Here is a 22,380-nt window from a genome sequence, read left to right on the forward strand (position 1 = left end):
CCCAAAAGAACAGATGAATATTCCTCCTATTTTGCAGAATCCAGCCAATGAAGACAGAAATGCAAAAAGAACTAGGGAAGAAGGTTCTAGCTCAGCAATGGACACTACAGATGACCAATTTGAGATCAGTTACAAGAAGAGGCCCAAGCTTAATCCTGTAACTGAACAAGAAGACACCATTGACACAGTGGAAATCACTGACACTGAAACAATGGTTGGAAGGAATAAAGGCCCAATAGCTTCAGAAGAAACACACTAGCCTTCTACCTCAAACACCCAACTTATTGAAAAACAACTCAGCATTGAAGTCTCTTCATCTAGCAAGCATGTGGATAAAGAGAAAGATATTAAGGAGAAGTAAAAAGAAATTAAGTTGAGAAATGAGGCATTAAAGGCTGAGACTTATGCCTAGTACTTTAAGAAAACACCTGCAAATCAAAATAGATTAATGTCAGCCTTTGAAATTAAGGCGTGCAAGATGCAAATGAAATTCATGCAGCCTATAGTTCAACAGCCCAAATCATCAACATAGTACAAGAAAACAGATTTTGAAGTTTTGGCTGGGGATGTTCACCATATTGACCAAATTGAGTTCCAAAAATAGGCAGGAGAGATGATCTATTCCACCATGACAAATAAAGCAATGATTGTGTACAAACTCCAAGGCTCACTGGATAATATCACAGCACAGTATAAGCTGGAAAAGGCATCCTCACAGGCCAAGGACAATAGAATCAAGTCACTGGAAGACTTGGTGATTGAGCTTGGGTATAATCCAAATGATGTCAAAGCTGCAGAAAAATTGATAAAGAAGAAGAATGAGGATATTGGTGCGTTGAAAAAGCAACTGATGCTGCCTCATTCAGAACATCCACAGACCAAGGAGGTCCTTGAAAGTCAAACTCAGTAGGAAGAGACGATGGGCCTCATTCTCCAACTAAATGATTAGTTGAAAGAAATGGAGAAGGAATTGGGCAATTTGATATAGTTGAAATAGGCCAAAATTGAGATAGCCACTTCCACTACCATTCCAACAGTCACTACAGTAGTACCATCAACCTTGGCAGCTTCATTGACCCCCACAACTCCACTGGCTACAATGCTTCCAACTGTAACAACATCTACATCAGCAACATGTTCAATAGCAGCAGAAGCTCAGCCAAGTGATGAGGCAAGAAAATTGGTTAAGGCCATGGAGGACATGTCCATTCAGATGACAAATATAAATAAACTAAAAGAGAAAATAACAAGTCTGGAGGAAGAGAAGAAACTTGCACATATTATGCACAAGAATGAAGTTCAGAAGTCAACCAGGTTGACTGAAAGAATGAAGAATTTGGAGAAAGAGCTAACATTGAAGGAGCCACTTGGTCAAGCTAAAGAACAGCTATGGGCCAATATCATTGACTTTGTCAATTATATTTGGCCATCTATACAAGTCTTTGAACAAAATGATTTGGTCAAAGAGGCTACAAAAGCAATTCAAAGAGTTAAGGTTGAACTTGGAGACATGCCAAAAGAAATCGCCAGAATAATCCACTTCCTTAACTCCAAAAATAAATATGAATTACAGGAGATGGACATAACTGATAGGACTGACACCATACTGGAGGTGAAAAAAGTGCCAAACCATGTAGCTAGCTATAGACAAGTTCATGGTTAAGTTTGATGCTTTAAGGCAGAAAGGTCTGCCAAATCACTTGGTGATAAATGACAAATTGATGCCACAAGAAGACTACAACAGGAAAATCAGAGAGGTGGCAAGAGATCAAACCAATAATTCCTCTATGAAGGGGATGCCTACAGGAAAGGTTATGTACCAAACATTTGAGAACCGATTTTACCTCCAGCATGAGGTAAAACACCTTTTTGTGAACAGACCCACCTTTGCTAAGTACACAGAAGGAGATGAAATTTACAGAAAAATGGTAAATATTAAATTAACAGATGTAGAGACATGGGAAAAGTTAAATGACTTACTGTAAAAAGGCAAGGTAAAAGTCAAAACAGAGCAGTAAAAGAAAAGCAACAGGTCAGCCAGATGAAAGAGTATCAAATAAAAGGGCAAAGTAAAAAGAACAATCAACGTGAAGACCAACAACAAAGCAGAGAAAACAGTGAAATATCAAAGCATAAGACAACACAACCAAATAAACAGGGACAACTTACATCAGTTGAATATCTATATCTATCTTCTTGCATGAAGATATTTATTTTTCCTAGATTAATTCCCAAGATAGTATGGGATATTTTGTAAACTATTTTTCTATAAATACTTCATATTTCGAAGTATAGGGGTGGATTGCTAAACATTTCTATAGTTGTATTGATATGAAACCTAAGGGTTCATTGTACCATTTTTTCAAGTCAACATATTGGACTGAGTAATATAGAGATTGCATTATAGGATTCATGTGTTGAGCTACTTCAGTGAAGCATTTTATTTTGTCAAATCTTTATTTTCCTATGTGTCTCACAAACTTGAATGATATCTAAATTGAATGAATTGACTGGAATTATATTAAAAAATTTGCTTAACACTCTGTCTTGAACAGTTAATCATTTTAATGTTTTCTTCTGATATCTGGATATGAGAATCCTTAATTTCTCTCCTGTCCCGGTTGACTTCTTTTACTTCCTTCATTATCTAGTTTAAGGAACCCTTAATTTCTTCTTGGATCTAATTGAAATCAACTTCACCATCCAGCCTTAAGATCTGAAATTTACTCAACTACCTTGCCCTGTAAACACTATCTTTAGAACTTGATCCAGTCCTGTTTGCTTGACACTTGACCCCATAGCCCAATGGTAAAAGACATCCCTCTATCCATCTAAGTCAGTGATTCCACCACCAAATCTAAATCAAAACCCAAGTACAATCATAACTAGCCTAAAATCAACTAACTAAACAAAGTTAAATCATAAAGAGAGAGCCCTCTTTGAGCATTAGGAAGGCTAGATCCTAATCTCCAAAGTAGGTTTGTGGTTACCTCTATCATTTCTTTCATAACAACTCTAGAGAAATTTTGGAGTGATAACATATTGGCAACCATACTGGGGACCAGTCCTCAGTTTAATAAAACTTTAAGGAAATTTTAAATCTTATCATTTGCACCTTAAGGTCATTTTAGAGTTGTTGAAAAGTTTCATAAAACATTAAAAAATTAAAATTTTGGCTCCCAAAAGGACACACTATACCAGGGAAAATCCAGATCCAAACCCTGCTACAATAGTTGATGACCATGATAGAATTTTAAGAAAATCAAAAAAGGTAGAAACTCAAGTAGTAGTCAATTAATTAAATAAAATTCACTCCCCAAGGAATTATCAAGTTTATATCATATTTAGTTTGATTTGTCATTTGAGATTTCTTTGTTTAGAACCAAAACAGAAAGTTCAATTCATGAAACTGTAATAGACCCTAATTTTATTCATTTCTTTGAGTCAAAAAAGGTGCCTATACATCCAAATTTAGATCAACATGTTTTGGATAATTTTGACAAACTAGAAGCTTTAACCTCTACATTGATCATGCATATAGATGAAGCTTATCTTCAACACTCAGTAGAATTAGTTTCCTTAACTGCTGCTACCCCTGGAATTTCTACAGAGTCTTCAAAAACTATAAATACAGCTTCATTTACTACCACCTCACCTATAATATCCACCACAGTTCATTCCCCTAAACCAGTTATTCCTCAACTTCCTCTCCAACCAAACATCTCAAGTTCATCTAGTTCATCTACAGCCATCTCAAGTTCTTCTCCAAGCACCACTACTTTTCCCCCACAGTCAAACCAAAATCTCAGCCATGGCAGACATATATGCACCTTTGGTCTTACCAACACAACTACATGCCATGCCCCAAGATTATCAAAGTAAAATCTTTCTGTTTGATGCTACTGGCTAGTATACTGCCCAACAACATGTAAACAAAATGACTGACTATTTTGAATTGCATGAGATTGATGAGTCTGATGTTCAAATGAGGTTATTTTCCCAAACATTAACAGGGGATGTAAAGAAATGGTTCAAAGGTTTACCTGCTAATCATATTGCAGATTTAGTTGCTTTTCATAGATTGTTTATTGATAGATGGGAAAGAAAGAAAAAATATTGTCTGAATATGACAACATTAGAAGAGCTCCTAATGAGTCTGTTCAGGACTATTGTACTAGGTTCAATAGTATCTACAATGCAATCCCTGCTAATATTAAACCTCCACCAGACCTAGCATTAATCAAATTTCCTGATGGTTTTGACACTGACATGTCTTACCAGTTGAGGGAAAGAAACCCTGAAACATTGGAACAGATGCAAAGTAATGTTGTTAGTGTAGAAGCCAATTTATTAGCTAAGAAATCTAGGATGAGAAATGAGAAAAGAGTTGTCATTAAAGAGGAAACCTCCACTTTAGATGGTAAAATAGATATTTTAGCTACAAATGTAGAAAGGATAATGGATAGATTAGAAAACATGGAAAGAAAAACTCAGTGGGAAAATCAACAAGCACCCCCAATTAGAAACCCCAACTTTAGGAAGAATCCTAATACTGGGAAAACAAGAGATGCTATACCAGATCAGCAGATTAGACCACCCTTCCAGGAAAACTATGCTGAGGGTTCACAAAACCATGAAGAAGAGGAGGACACCCAGATAAATCTATTAGGAATTAAAAATGAAGATTTTGTTTTTCTTACTTAGGAAGAACAAGAAATGTACATGTTACAGCAATTGAAATTAGAATCTGGAGAGTCCTTTGACTATAAACAAGGCTATGAATATGCTATCTATGAAGTTCACAAATAGTATAGCCTTAGAAGTAAAAAGAATAATGAAATTCCTACTAAGAAATTAGTCCAAACCCAAGCTAAGAAAATAACAGAAGCTCTTGTGACTAAAGTTATACAAATTCTCTCTAGAGGAACTCAGGAGGATTCCAGCCCAAAAATTGTAGATATAACTTCAGCTGAAACTCAAACTGAAACTGTTACTCAGAATATTCCAAAAAATAGAATTCAAAACAAAACTGTTGAGACACAAACTGAATTGCCAATTACCGAAAAAGAAGATAAAACAACACATACCACAATTGCTAAGGAAGACCTAAGACAAACAGGGAAAAATCAATTGTCATTCAACATTAAGACTGAGATAGCCAAATTGAAAATATCAATTCCTTTGACTGAGTTAGTGAAAAATGAATCATACAGAACACAAATCATTGAAACACTAAACATAGGTGAAGGAGAAGATGTTGTAAACCTTAATGATGATCAACCTGAGTTGTTATATGGTCCACAAGTAAATGGAAAACATCAACAAGGGGGTATTCCTCTATTATACATTAGCTTAAATGTTCATGATAAAATATTACATAATGCTATGCTAGATTCAGGGGCATCCCATAACTTAATGCGTAAAGCAATCATGGAGAGATTAAACTTAGATATCACTAGACCATACAAGGATCTCCTTTCCTTTGATTCTAGCCAAGTCAAATGCCTTGGCTTGATTAAAGATTTGTGTGTGACTCTAGTCTAGTGCCCAACAAAGAGTATTGTTATGGACATAGTAGTTGCTGATATCCCACCCAAGTATGGAATGCTATTGTCTCGCTCATGGGGAGCAAAATTACAGGGATATCTACAGTTGGGCATGTCATATGCCACCATATCTATGTTTGGTCAACAAAGAAAAATTTACAGAGAAACATTGATGAAATACATGGTAAGTGGTTCATAAAAACCACATAATTACCCCATATACTCCATGCATTCTGATATGGACTCATTTATCTTGTATAATTCAAACAATGACAAGAATGAAATCACAATTATAGAAGAAAAATACAAAGAACCTTATAGTGAAAACATTTTTCATGAGTCTCTATGGAATTTGGATTTTGATGGTTCTGTAAATAGATTAGGAGAAGGTGCAAGGGTTTGTATTCACAACATGGAAAATAATCATTCTGAAGATCATGCCTTTAGATTAAACTTTAAATGCACAAACAACATGAAAGAATATGAAGCTTTAATTGTAGGACTACAAATTGTAGGAAAACTTGGAGCCAAGAGAATTTCTATCATGGGAGACTCATAACTGATTATAAAACAAATTAAAGGAGAATAATCTGTGAATAATCCCAGACTTAGCCAATACAGAGAGACTGTCCTAGATCTGATTAAGGACCTTCTTGAAACTGATTTTGCTGCTATTCCTAGGAAACAGAACATGCAAGCTCACAGTTTGGATACTTTTTCTAGCACTTGCAAATTACCTTTTCAACCCAACCACAAGTACACATCAGAAGTAAGACACATACCTGTTATACTTGACAATTTGAAATATTGGCAGATTTTTTCACAAGATTCTCAAATCTATGATTTCATGAATGCTAAAGGAGAGTTTCAAAACTGTAACATAGATACTGATTGTACAGTATATAATATCATAAATAGTGAGATATATATAAATTATTTATATGTAGATAAACCCACTAAATTCACTAAAGTAGAAATAGATAACTTAGAAAAAAGTAGAAATAGAAGAAATAATCAATGATGATTATGAGATTTTAAACCTTAAGAATAAATTTTTGCCTAAAGGATTAGTCCCATTATAAGATCTATTTGATTCAAATGATGTATCTAGGAAACCAAAAATGGAGCCTTTGAGAGCAGACATAGAAGAATGTAACATAGGAATAGAAGAAAAACCCAAGCTCATCAAAATATCCAAGCATTACCTCCAGATGAAAAGCTAAAATACATAAGCCTATTTAAAGAGTTTGAAGATGGCTTTGTTGGGAGTTATGAAGACCTTAAATCTTATGATACCAACATAATTCAACATAAGATACCCATTAAAGAAGATCAGAAACCCTTTAAACAAAAGCTTAGGAGAATTAATCCAGTTCTTATGCCATTAATTGAAAAAGAAGTAAAAAGGATGTATGATGCACAAATCATAGTGCCAATTAGATATTTAGATTGGGTCTCTAATTTGGTCACAACTAGAAAGAAAACAGGAGAAATCAGACTCTGTGTTGATTTCAGAAACTTGAACAAAGTATCACTAAAAGATAACTATCCTCTCCCTAAAATGAACCACATTCTCCAGAGGGTGGTAGGCTCGTCCAGAATTTCATTGCTTGATGGATTCTCTGGATGCAACCAAATCTTAGTTGAATCAGAGGATCAAGCAAAGACTGCATTTACCACTCCCTGGGGTACTTTCATGTATTTGAAGATGCCCTTTGGATTGATGAATGTTGGAGCAACATTCCAGAGAGCTATGGACATAGATTTTGCAAAAGAAATCAATGACTTTCTAGTAGTTTACCAAGATGACATCACATTATTTTCCAAATCAGATAATGAACATCTAGATCACCTAAGAAGAGTTTTTGTTAAATGTAGAAAATTTTTCATTTCCTTGAATCCCAAAAAGACACTCTTTGGTCTAGAAGAAGGTAAACTTTTGGGACACATAATATCAAGAGATAGAATTAGAATAGATCCATCTAGAATAGAAGCAATCCTAACCATCACTCATCCTAGAAACATCAAAGTGTTACAGTCATTTTTAGGCAAAATAAATTTTCTTAATAGATTCATTTCTAACTTATCAGAATTAATTAGAGAATTAAATAACATGTTAAAGAAAGATTAAACACTTAAGTGGACACTAGAGGCTAAACAGTCTTTTGAGGAAATCAAAGAAGCCCTTACTAAAACACCAGTCCTCATAAGTCCTGATTTCAAAAAAGATTTTATAATTTTTTCTTTTGCTTCAGAACATACTATTGCAACAGTCTTGTTGCAAAAGAATGATCAAGGTTATGAGCATCCTATTGCATTTTTAAGCAAATCTTTGAGAGATGCTACACTAAAGTACAACATAATGGGAAAAAAAGCACTTGGTTTAGTGAAAGCTATTAAATATTTCATAGTGTACATCTTGTATTCACACATCATTGCTTATGTTCCAAATTCAATAGTAAAGGACATTCTGACGCAGAATGGGCCTGAAGGAAAGAGAGGCAAATGGACTACCACTATTTTGGATTATGACATAGAAATAAAGCCTACAAAACTTATCAAAGGCCAAGGTTTAGCTAAACTCATGGCTAAATTGAACTGTCAGGCCTTAGATATAAATTTCATTGGTTCCCTAGATGATCAGGAAGAGATGGCGACTCCACAGATCAATGAACCTTTCATAGATTCACCCTGGTATGCAGATATTATATTTGTTTTACTAAACTTACAAGCTCCTCTTGGTTTATCTAGAACTAAAAGCAGATTTTTGAAAATCAAATCAATGAAATATTGTATCATAGACAATTCTTTATTTTGGAAAGATAATGGTGGAATTTTATTGAATTGTTTATTAAAAGATGAAGCTGACAAAATTATGCAATAATTTCATGCAGGAGATTGTGGAGGACACCTATACTGGAAAATAACTTCTGATAAGATTTTAAGGGCAGGCTTTTACTGGCCCACCCTTTTTGCAGATATCAAGAAGTATGTGACCTCCTGTCACAAGTGCCAAATATTTGAAGGCAAAAGGAAACTCTTGCCATTACCTTTTAAACCCATCTCCACAGAAATGCCTTTTCAACAATGGGGTTTAGACTTCATTGGGGAAATTCACCTATCCTCCTCAGCCCAGCATAAATGGATTTTGACAACCATTGATTACTTTACTAAATTGATAGAAGCCATCCCTTCTAAACAAGCCACAGACTCTGTCATCATTTCATTCCTTGAGAAAAACATCCTTTCTAGGTTTGGATGCCCACAAAAGCTCATTACTGACAATGCATCTGCTTTCAAATCCAAGAAAATGGTAGATTTTTATAACAGATATCACATTACCCTTGGCCATTCCACTTCCTATTACCCTCAAGGTGATGGAATTACAGAATCCTCAAACAAAAGCCTTGTTAATATCATCAAGAAACTACTAGAAGACAACAAGAAGACCTAGAACAAAAAGTTGGTTAATGCCTTATGGGCAGACAGACTAACTACCAAAAAGTCCATTGGTACATCTCCTTACCAGCTAGTATATGGAATGGATGCTATTTTTCCATCCTCCTTAGGAGTACCAGTGATGAAAATGATTCAAGAGTTGCAAGTAGAACCAAATGATATCCAAAGGAGGATAAATCAGACAATACATTTGTAGCAAACTAGAGAAGAAGTCTATGTCAAATCACAAGTGATCCAGGATAAAATCAAAAAGATTTTTGACAAGAAACCAAAGCTGATGATTTTTACATAGGTGATAAAGTTCTCAAATGGGATTCTAGAAGAGAAGAAAAGGGTAAACATGGTAAATTTGATTTCCTATGGCAAGGCCCTTATATCATTTATGGTTACAGAGGTAACAATGCATTTTTCTTGAGACAGTTAGATGGAACAGATCTACCAAGAGGACCAGTCAATGGTAGAATGCTGAAGCATTACTTATCCACAGATTAACAATAGTTCATTTTACTTTGCTCATTGTATATAACATTGCAAAGTTTAGATTAGATTGGATGGTAATCTTTTGAATTTGAAGCCCAGAGAGAAGGACCTGAGCTTTGAAAGGTGTACCATCATATATATGAATAAAGCAGATCACAAAGGAGTAGTTACAAGGCAACCATAGTCAAAGTTTCAAAGGCTACTGATCTTAAAGTTCTTGACATTTCACTAGGAAATGCCATCCCCATGTGGAGCCATTGTTAGGGTCCTATAATAATAGGATTCATAATTTTTAATTGGCTATGGTTAGTCTTGTAATATTGTACATACTTTTTCTTTCTGCAAAATGTTTTCCATATCAAAAATTAAAAAAATGTAAAGAGGGTATGTCCTAAAAGAATAATCAAAGGAAAAAAAGAAAGAAAAAAGATAAAAAAAAGTGAAAAATATGAACCCCAAAAAGAGATAAAAATAGATCATGAAAGTGTGCAAATTCAAATGCCACTACTTTTTACTTTACTATGCAAAATAAGATTGTGTGCATCTTGTCAAAAATGCCACAGTCCATGATGTTCAAATAGTTTAATCTTGACTCATTCATGCTTTAAATTTCATGTTGATAGATAGAGAATAAAGATCTAGCCAAACTGTTTAAACTTGGTAGACCAGTAGTTAGGTAAAGAATAATAATGAGCTCATAAATTTAATCTAAGCCATAAGGTTAGAATTGGATAATTTTATTATCAAAAGAAAATGAAATAAAGGGTTAGCAAGCTCAAATGCACCCATTGAATGAAGAGAAAATGCTAGGGGTAAATAAACGGTAGGTAGAAGAAGTGTTACAAATGCACAAGGTTGCTAAGTCAAAAGAACATCCATCATGCGTAATCCTATGTTTCATGTGCAGGAGGAATTTTGAAAAAGAAAGGATATTCACCAAAGCTGGTTTACTAATTTCCCCTCATTTCACTAGACCCCTACATACTTATTTGCTAATTTCCCCTCATTATCCCTTCATTACTTGTAAAAACCCTTTCCCTTCATTTTTACCTTTTATTCCCTTGGTTTTGTTAGAAAATTATATATTACGGAGCAATGGAACACATAAAATATTGCAGAAATATAAACACAGAAAACGCACAAAACAAGAGAGACACAGATATACGTGGTTCACCCAGTTTGGGCTACGTCCACCCCGAACAGCCAGTCCTTCCTTTCTATTATCCAGCAAAAAGAAGAGACACAACCTACAACAAATCCGCTGTAATATCCTCTGTTTTCTCTCACAGTCTCACCTCTCTGTTTCTCGCTCACACAATACACATCTATCGCACAACCTCAAATACAATACCCTCATACAAAGAGATGGGTTGCCTTCTAGGGCAAAAAACCCTAAACTAAACATAAGTTCTACCGTCAGATCATTCGCCTAATGAACGGCCCAGATTGACTAGAAATTACTATACTTTTACAAGGCAATTTTACAGCTGTTTTTAGCTTCGGGGCGCTGCCCCCGAAACCCCCCGCCAGGGGGGGGCTCCCAAAGGTCGTAGCCGCCCCCCCTGGACCCCCCCTGCAGCGAACATTTTACGGGCGGCGTTTCCGCCCCCATTTCGAACTGGGGTCCTATGTGGCGATACCTTTGAATATAGAAGATAATCAGGCTCCACACCCAACAATCTCCCACTTGGAAACTGATTGTAGCAACTCCACTGTTGCTCCATTTGCTAGACAATGACTCCTCTTTGGACCTGGCTGTTTCTCATCTTCACCATCATCCTTGAAGACCAACTAAGACTGAGCATATTCTCAGTTTCTCCCTGGTTACAACTTTTGTTAGCATATCTGCAGGATTCTGGCTAGTGTGTCTCTTTTCTAGCTTCAACTCTCCATCTTCCAACACTGATCGTATGAAATGGTACTTGAGCTGTATGTGTTTAGTCCTGGAATGAAACGCTGAGTTCTTTGCAAGATGAATGGCACTTTGGCTATCACTGTATAACGTGCCCATATCATGCTCCTTACCCAATTCACCCATAAACCTTTGTAACCAAATCATTTCTTTACTAGCCTCTGTAGCAGCAACACACTCTGCTTCTGTTGTTGAAAGTGCAACAACACTTTGGATTTTTGAAACCCAACTGACATCTGTTCCTCCAACAGTAAATACATATCCTGTAGTGCTCCTCCTATTATCTCTGTCACCTGCCATATCTGCATCAACATATCCTTGTAGGGAGATGTTTGAACCACCAAAGCATAATGCTTGATTTGTGGTACCTTTCAAATATCTGAGAATCCATTTCACTGCCATCCAATGTTCCTTTCCTGGATTGTTCATGTACCTACTTACAACTCCCACTTCATGTACAATATCAGGCCTTGTGCAGACCATTGCATACATTAAGCTTCCAACTGCTGATGCATATGGAACTTTAGACATATAATCCATGTCTTCTTGGGTCTTTGGGCACATTTCCTTGCTAAGTTTGAAATGGTTAGCAAAAGGTGTACTAACTGGTTTTGCATTGTGCATGTTAAATCTTTTCAACACCTTTTGTATGTACTCATTCTGAGACAATGTTAATTTACGATTTTTCCTGTCTCTAGTTATTCTCATACCAAGGATTTGTTTCGCAGCTCCCAAATCCTTCATTGCGAATGAATTTGCCAATTTTCTTTTGAGCACATTTATTTCCTGCATGTTAGATCCTGCAACAAGCATGTCATCTACATACAATAACAATATAATATAGCTGCCATCATTTTTCTTTTTCAAATAAACACAATGATCAGAGTGACATCTAGTATAACCTTGTTCAGACATAAACTTGTCAAATTTTAGATACCACTGCCTTGGAGCTTGTTTTAAGCCATACAAGCTCTTCTTCAACCTGCACACTAGTTTCTCCTTCCCTTTCACCTCATTTCCTTGTGGCTGATGCATATATATCTCTTCCTCCAAATCCCCATGGAGAAAGGTTGTCTTTACATCTAACTGCTCAAGATGCAAATCTTCAGCTGCTACAAGAATTAAAATAGTTATGATTGAAGTCATTTTAACAACAGGAGAAAATATTTCATCAAAATCAATACCTTTCTTCTGTGCAAACCCCTTCACCACAAGTCTAGCTTTATACCTCTGCTTTCCTCCATCTTCTTCCTTCAGCCTGTAAACCCATTTATTCTTCAATGTAGTTTTTCCTACAGGCAACCTGACTAAATCCCAAGTCTGGTTATGCATTAAGAAGTCCATCTCTTCTTCCATGGCTACCTCCCACTTCTTCCTGCTTTCAACCTGCATTGCTTCTTCATAACATTCGGGTTCACCGGAATCAGTCAACAATAAATAATATAATGAAGGAGAGTATCGTTCAGGGGGTCTAGCTATCCTGGTAGATATTATAACACCACTTTCAGGTGTTTGGGGTGCCTGTTGTTGTTGTGGTGGTTGCTGTTGTTGTGGTTGTTGATTATTATTATTTTCAGGCACCTTTACTTTTTCAGTGATTTCATCAAGAACTGTGTATTCCTTGTTTTCCTTTTCCTGTTTCTTTTCCTGCAACTGATTCTTATACAAGACCCTTTCATTGAATATTACATCTCCGCTCGTAATGATTTTGTGATTTTCATAATCATATAAGCGATAACCAAAATCATTAACAGCATATCCAATAAAGGTACATTTCTTTGACTTTGCCTCAAGCTTTGTTCTATTTTCTTTATCAATATGGACAAAGGCCTCACAACCAAATGGCTTTAAAATAGAGTAATTTACCTTTTTACCTGTCCATGCTTCCTCTGGAACACCACCATCCAAGGAACTTGAAGGCCCTCTGTTTATTAGATAAACAACAGTATCTACAACATCTGCCCAAAACTGTAAAGGCAATCCTGCATGCAATCTCATGCACCTTGCACGCTCCATGATTGTTCTGTTCATCCTTTCTGACACACCATTTTCTTGTGGTGTTCTTGGAACTATCTTCTCTCTGCGAATTCCATGCTCTGAACAGTACCTATCAAACTCTTTGCTACAATATTCACCTCCATTGTCTGATCTAAGACACTTCAATTTCTTTCCTATCTCAATCTCAACCAAAGCTTTCCATTTCTTGAAAGTATCAAATACATCAGATTTATTCTTAATACAATAAATCCAAGTTTTTCTAGTTGCATCATCAATAAAAATAACATAATAACGAGAGCCACCGAGAGATGATACCTGAGCAGGTCCCCATACGTCTGTATGCACAAGCTCTAATTTTTCGTTCTTCTTTTCTTTCCCAACTCTAAGAAATCTGACTCTCTTCTATTTTCCATAAATGCAGTTCTCACAGAAGTCCAAATCAACATTCTTCAAACCCGGCAACAAATTCCTTGAGTGAAGAATATTCATCCCCTTTTCACTCATGTGTCCGAGCCTATGATGCCATAATGCTACATCTGATCCTCTGGAAGTTAAAGCATTAACAGAGTTAGTAATTCCATTGCATAAATACAATGTACCAACCTTTTCACCTTTTTCTATTACCAGGGCTCCTTTAGTGACCTTCCAAGCTTTATCTGTGGAAGTTGTCACACAACCTTCACCGCCTAACTGCCCTGTTGAAATCAGATTTTTCTTTAGATCTGGAACATGCCTTACCTCCTTTAATAGCCATTGGTTTCCATTCTGCTGTTTTACAAGAACCTTACCCATTCCAACAATTTTACAGGGTTTATCATCACCTAGACGAACTTGTCCAAAATCTCCTTAAACATAGTCATGAAAGTATTTCTTATCAAGTGTGGCATGGAATGAAGCCCCTGAATCTACCACCCATGAATCAGTAATATTTTCGAAAGAAAGAATCAAAGCATCTTGTAACACCTCACCTGTCACATTTGCTTCATGATTGTTTTCTTGCTGTGCATCTCCTTCTTTTCCCTTCCGAGATCTACAGTCTTTCTTTAGGTGTCCTTTCTTTCCACATTTCCAGCACACTATCCCCGATCTAGACTTGGATCTGCCTTTCCTTGATTTACTGCAATATCCTGAGCTCTTTCCTCTTTCCATTTTTCTTCCTCTAGACTTTGCACTCAAAGCATTTCCCGATGTCTCACCGGAGCTTTTCCGTCGCATTTCCTCGCTAAGGATAGCACCGACAACATCATCAAACTTTAAAGTACTAGATCTAGAAATGGAGTTACTAATGGCCATTACCAAACCATTCCAACTTTCTGGTAACGAGCACAAGAATAACAGAGCTCTAACTTCATCATCAAAGTTTACCCCTACAGAACTTAACTGACTTGTAACTATATTAAAATCATTTAAATGGTTTGCAACAGATCCACCTTGCGACATATTCATATTAAATAACCGTTTCATAAGAAATACCTTGTTTGAGGCCGAGGGTTTTTCATATAGTTTCGACAACGTCTGCATCAAACCCTCTGTTGTGGTTTCCTTCGAAATGTTGAAGGCGACTGACGCAGCAAGGCACAACCATATTGTTCCGAGTGCCTTTCTATCGAGAAGGTTCCATTCTTCATCTTTCATACCCATCGGCATCTTTGTTTTTCCGCCCAATGGTAGGTATAGATCTTTCTGATACAGATAATCTTCCATCTGCATCTTCCACAGCGAGAAGTTTTGGCCGTTAAATTTCTCGACCCTAAACTTACCATCTTCCGCCATTGCTCCCACTCGAACCAGGAACCCTTCTTTCATGCGAGTTTATCAGCCAAATAGACCTTCAGCTCTGATACCAGTTGTTAGAAAATTATATATTACGGAGCAATGGAACACATAAAATATTGTAGAAATATAAACATAGAAAACGCACAAAACAAGAGAGACACAGATATACGTGGTTCACCCAGTTTGGGCTACGTCCACCCCGAACAGCCAGTCCTTCCTTTCTATTATCCAGCAAAATGAAGAGACACAACCTACAGCAAATCCGCTGTAATATCCTCTGTTTTCTCTCACAGTCTCACCTCTCTGTTTCTCGCTCACACAATACACATCTATCGCACAGCCTCAAATACAATACCCTCATACAAAGAGAGGGGTTGCCTTCTAGGGCAAAAATCCCTAAACTAAACATAAGTTCTACCGTCAGATCATCCGCCTAATGAACGGCCCAGATTGACTAGAAATTACTATACATTTACAAGGCAATTTTACAGCTGTTTTTAGCTTCGGGGGCGCTGCCCCTGAAACCCCCCGCCAGGGGGGGGGGGGGGGCTCCCAAAGGTTGCAGCTGCCCCCCCCTGGACCCCCCCTACACCGAACATTTTACGGGCGGCGTTGCCGCCCCCATTTCGAACTGGGGTCCTATGTGGCGATACCTTTGAATATAGAAGATAATCAGGCTCCACACCCAACAGGTTTCACACATTTCCCTATACATTACCCTTAAAAAATCATCCCCCTTTCCCAAAACCCCTTTCCCTAAGTGTGAAACCCATTACCATTACAAATACTACATCCCCCCCTTATTAATTTCCCCTTTTCCCTTTAAAAACCCACAAAACCCCTTTTATCCTAAGTTATTTACTATACCCACGCATTATATAATTCAAATCCCCCACGTTAATATTCTCTGACACCCTTTTAACTCACCAATCCTTGGTGTATAGTTAAAACCCTCGCCATATAACCCATGGTCCCACCTTTATTAACCATTTGCTTATATTAAAAATCCCGACATTATTCATTGATTAATTACAATTCTTCGTAATTAAACCCCGGGCCCTGCCAACCACTTTCTTGACTCCGTTCGTGCAACTTCACTGTGTGATATCCCTCCGATCTCCCACCCCTAGATCCAACGGTGCATAGCCATATCGCGTAGATTCATCGTTCGACAGTTAATGACCCAAGAGCACACGAGATTCGTGGTTTTGGCCGAGCATTGTTTGGCTACGTGACGGCACCAGGTTATATCGTGTGCTTGCGAAAAACACCGCCCTCGATCCAAAAGATATCGCCAAAAGCCACCTCCTCGCCTAAACCAAAACTACCCACTATTCGTTCAATAAATCTCATGCCAAAATGTAACCGTTATTCGTTAAAAGGCCGAAAAAGCCCCAATATTCTCTTTTTTCTCATTTTCACTGTAAACTTCTGCTAAACCAATTCTGACACCCTGAACCTCCGCGTGACCAATTTGAACACCTTTTTCCACCTGAAGACGCTGCAGACACCAAATTGAAGCATCCAATTGACAGTAAAAGCCTCAGTACCTTCTGCAGCTACCACAGAACCCCGTATGTGCACCAAACCATCGAATTTCTAGCTATTCTTGATAGAACCAGAATGACCCTATGAATTTAAATTATACACAGTAATTATCCAAGGTTAATTAGTTAAATTCATTATAAAAACCTTCCTAAACTGAAGAAAAGCCCATTGTGCACCCAAACCCCTTTTTTACAGACTGTAATTACACTCCCACTGATTCCAGAGCTTCCAAACTCACTCCTTAAGCCACAAAAAGAGTAATTCAGTTCAATATACCAAATTATGGCTTCCCAAACCTCGATGTAAGACCTCTGCAAACCCCTCACCTAGACATTGACCATCTTTCATTAGCCGACAAAGAATTTCAAATCAAGGACACCGCTTCCCCTGCCTACCTACTGAAACTCCACTATTGGAGTAAAGATATGTTCCTGAACCAAATTGAGGACATTCACCTTTGGGAGTCAAATTTTCCCAAGTACTTGTTCCCATAGGTGCACCAATTCCCAAAAATCATCCACTTCTCCCAAGCTTGCTATATTCCCAGTCAAAGAGCCATAGTCACCCCTAACCAGCAAGTTTTATTCACCATTACTATAGAATGAATTAATCAAATGCTGCAAATTTAGCCAGGTCCAAATGAGACCCCACTTTCAATTGAAGGCTTACTTGACCTCTACACCAAGCTAGACCTTCCCAAGAAGGCTCAGTTTTTTCAAACTTCCATCATAGAGGAGTCTCATACTCCTATAGAAGGTCCTCCATATGCTACCACCATTTTTTTTGAGAGAGGTAGACAAATTATTACCATGCTCTCCTACATTCTAGGGTATACCTCTAATGAACATGTGGATGAGGTTGTTCTTGCTTTCCTTTCTATATTTTTCCTAGCCCAGCCTCCTGCTACAATTTACAACTACGCTCAGTCCATAGTAGACAGAATCCATGAGCAGTTTATGAGATTATCAACTGAGAGAGTCTTCAAATATTCATCAGTGTTATTTCATATGTTCTTGTACTTTCAGTCAAACAAGTTTCCATTCAGCATCCAGACGTTAGACACCAAAGGCAATCCAAGATTTGTCATCTATTGGACACCATTGATCCAAAGTGTTATCACTCAGGTTGTTCCCTGCCTCCTGAAGGGAATACGGCCGAGGTAACCACTAACCAACCTTTTAGCTGCACGTCCTAGCCTACCTGCAACCAGAGAGAGCCCTCTCTGGTTGCAGGTAGGCTAGGACCTGCAGCTAAAAGGTTGGTTAGTGGTTACCTCGGCCGTATTCCCTTCAGGAGGCAGGGAACAACCTAAGTGATAACATCACAAAGATACTCCACTTTCTTTTCCTATAAAGAGTTCATTGACTCATTTGTTCATCCTGTTATAAACATGATAACTAGTAGCTATCAGCCAATGAACAGTCAGGATATTAAGAGAGTTTTACAGTTGGCAAAGAACAATAGAGTGGGAGACTGGTATCTATACCAGGACCACACAGAGATCGAGATATATGGATGTAATTAACTCCCTACAAACTGCCCAAATACATCCCCATGAGGATATTTACATTAGAGTACTTTCAACAAATCATAAACTCTGATGAAGTTAATTTCCTGTCAGCTAGGAAGAAGACCCAGTTTAAAATGAAGAACCAATTTGGCCCCTTTATTTGTAATAATAGGGAAGATGGACCAGAGGAAGACAAAATCCTACAACCAATGAACTTCAAGAGAAGTTTTATGTGGCAATATGACCCTCAGCGAGTCATATATAAACTAAGGCTCAAATTCAAATTGAGTCCTTTCATACATGATCCTAGGCTAGACACTGAGAGATTTTCCAACCAGTCAGAATGGTTGGAAAACACTTTGATAGATGTGGAGAATACTGTAGTAGATGTGGAGAATATTGTAGTAGACGTGGAGAATACTTTGATAGATGTTGACACCTAATCATCAAGATTGGGTGAATAAGTGTAACTGATGTAAATAAATAATAAGAAATTTGAATTTAGTCACCGGGAGATGAAGTGAACAGTCTCTCCCTCATGTATATAATAAATATCAACCTGAATGAATAAATGTGAATTGATTTCAAGGAGTTACTGCCTAGTCTGACATGGTATTAGAGCCAACGCCATTTTTGTCTTCTTCTACCATTGTAACTCCCTTCTACCATTTTTTCAGAAATCTGGGTCTGCCCTCTATGTGATAATCAAGGTCTGCCATCTGCGTGATAATCTGGGTAACGCTTGAGTGAGGAGGCCATAAACGTTGTTCCATAAACTCCATTGAATTCTCCATATGTTGCTGCTCTCTCCACGCTGGTATAACAGTGCTCCATTGCTAACTGCTCCTATACGCTGCTGCTCTCTCCACACTGGTAATAACTGAGTGCCTAATTTATCTACTCCTGTGCTCCAACATAAAAACTCTTCTCCAAACTTCACAATGCCATAGAAATAGCATCGTCTCGCTAGTATCTCGCTGGCTCATCATACTTAATTCCATGAATCCGAAGGTGATATAACTGCTCCATCTGCTATTTACCTCGTCGCTATTTTTCTGGTTGCGTATCTCTGTACGGTGCACTTGTTTAGTATTGGGATTACTTTCTCTACTCTTTGGCTACCTAAAGTGGTTTACACTGCCTTGAACTTAGCAGTTTAGTGGTTTACATTCTCTAAACTTCCACAGTTAGCATACATTGAAGCCAACGCAGTACCCACAAAAATATCCGAATCAAATCCCCTTGCGATGATATCTTTGTGAATCTTTCTGCCTGCTTGGAGATCTGATAGGCTACCGCATGCTTTGATTAGAGATAGAAACACCAACTTGTCGGGATTTATGCCTGAGTGTTGCATTTGATAATACATCCTCAGCGCTTCCATATAAAATCCCTTTTTGACATAACCTCTGATGGTTTCCATATCACAACATTGCTCTGCTTGTGTTTGTGTGTCTCTTTCTGTATTGCATCAAAGATCAAGTTTGAGGATTCTCGGCAAAAGCCTCAGACGTACCATCTATTTGGAAAATAGTGTCTTATATCTGCACGATTTTAGTTTTGAGCAACCTGTTTGTTCGATATGCAACAATGTATGTATGGCTCGTAATTCTACTGAGGCATACTAAGTTACAATTTCTCATTGGAGCAGTGTTATGTGAAAACAGCGCATAGATTGAGACAGCATTGTATGGTGAGAGGATTTTAAAGCATAGGATTTGAGCTTTCATGCAAGTTACTCGCTGGATGATATTGCCTATTATATTTCCGTCCAAGTTTTTGGCAAATTCCGATTTGCATCAGAATTCCGATTCGCTTTTGAGCAGTTGATATTGTTTATCTTTTATTGCAACCATATTGTAATGCAAAAAAAAATGGTGATATTCTATATGGATAGAATATAGTTTTGCTCTTTGTATATTAAATCAATTTCTTACCTAATCAAGAAGGAAGAATAAGGCTGTATTATTTTGAAGCACATTTTGCCAGAATAAGTATTTTTTTAAAAGTACACAGATTTTATAGTACACAGATTTTTTTGCCAGCAGGAGTATTTTTTTTTATAGTATGCATTCAATCATATCTATTGTGGGAATAGTTCTCACTGGCAAGGATAACTATCTTGAGTGGTCCCGGATGATAAAACACACCATCATTTTCAATGAGTTGTGGAAAGGAGTGTGTATTTGAGACAGAGACAAAGAGCCAGAATAGCCTACCTCAGACAAAGAGTTCGCCATTTGGGAAAATAAGAACAGCAAAGCCTATGCATTAATTGCAGCATCTGTAAGTGAAGAGGTGAGTCGCCATATTTCACCATTTTCAATTGCTTTCAAAGCCTTACAAAAGCTAAAAGAACTCTATGACTCACATTCTGCACTTGAAGTTGTTCAACTCATGATTAAACTCTTCACTCTTGAATTGCAAAATAATGATCCTCTTGCTCTTGCATCCGAAGTAAAATCTATAATGCATGATATCAAAGCCACTAAGGTTGAATTGGATATTCCTCTTATCGCTTTTCTCAAGGCACTTTAGCCTACTTACTCCAATTATCTTGAGTCATTGCAAGCAAATGGAAATCTCAAAGATATTACCTTTGACTCTCTTGTGAAAGAATTTGCTAAAAGAGAGAAAGCTTTTGGAAAGAAGACAGCCCTTGAATCTTCTGAAGAGGCTATGTGCCTTGCTCATGAAGAAAAGAATCTTGCTCAAGATTCTTCCAGAGGAAGAGGTGGTCGAAGAGGAAGAGGGAGATATTTCAGAGGCAGGGGGCAGACACTCTCAAGGAGAAAAGTCAGATTTTCATTGCATACGTCGCAAAATAAATGGATCACATGATGCCTCCACATGCAAGTTACAATGGGACAAAATTGAGCAGCAAAGAAACCAACAGAAAGGTAAAACACCTAAATCCGCTCATTATGTTGTGGCACAATGTAATATTGGAGTAAATGAAGACTTATTTAATGCTTCACTTGCTTCTTGGAAAAATGATTGGTTGCTTGATTCAGGAGCAACTTGCCACATGACTCATAGAAAAGATTTTTTTGAAGAATTTACTGACAATGTTGATGGAGCAGTATACTTTGAAGACCAATCAAAAATCAAGCCATCAGGGCTTGGTACAATCAGGCTCAAATTGCCTGGTCTTCCAGATTTCCTTCTGCATCATGTTCTATATCTCCCACAGCTGAAGAGAAACTTGTTGTACTTGGTCCACAATCGCCAGCAAGGTCACTCTATTCGTATGTTTGATGGCAAGCTTGAGGTGAGAAAATCATCTGACCACTCACTTGTCATGAGGGGAACAAGAAGAAAGGCTTCTTAAACTACAAGGTACCTCTGCTCGTGTACAACATTTCTCATACAATTCTCATTATGAAGAAGGTACACTTCCATCAAGTTTATTAATGCATGCTAGATTTGGACATTTGAACTATGACAACCTCCGCTTGTTGAAGAAAAATGGTGTTGCTGGTTTGCCTGCAATTCCTAGGAAACTTAATTAATGTGATGCTTGCATTCTAGGAAAGGATAGAAAACAGTTTTTTCATGATTCACATTCAAGAGCACATAGAAAACTTGAAATCATTCATTCAGATTTATGTGGTCCAATGCCTGTTCCTTCTGCAAATGGAAATAAATATATGATGACATTTATTGATGACTACACCAGAATGTGTTGGGTTTATTTATTAAGGAACAAATCTAATGCTTTTCAAACATTCAAGAACTTTCATACATGGATTGAAAATGATGCACAATCTCATATTGGCTCTATTCGCACTGATAATGGAAAAGAATACACTTCAAATGAATTTGAAAACTATCTTTGCCAACATGGGATCAAACATTAAACAGCTGTGCCTTATAATCCCCAATAGAACGGTGTAGCTGAAAGAATGAATAGGACAATATTAAATATGGTGCACTCCATGATGTTTTTCAAAAATGTAAAGTTGATGTTTTGGGTTGATGCAGTTCTATGTGTTGTATATATAAAGAATAGATGTCCATCTAATGCTATTAGAAACAAGACTCCATATGAAATGTGGTATGGGCACGTTCCTTCGGTAAAGCATCTCAGGGTCTTTGGTTCCACCTGTTATGCCTTGATACAAAAGGTACACAGAAACAAACTTGGTGCA

Source organism: Pinus tabuliformis, chromosome 2_2, assembly GCF_031772625.1.
Source record: "Pinus tabuliformis cultivar Carrire ecotype Pingquan chromosome 2_2, CPIR1, whole genome shotgun sequence".
In the NCBI taxonomy this organism is placed as follows: domain Eukaryota; kingdom Viridiplantae; phylum Streptophyta; class Pinopsida; order Pinales; family Pinaceae; genus Pinus; species Pinus tabuliformis.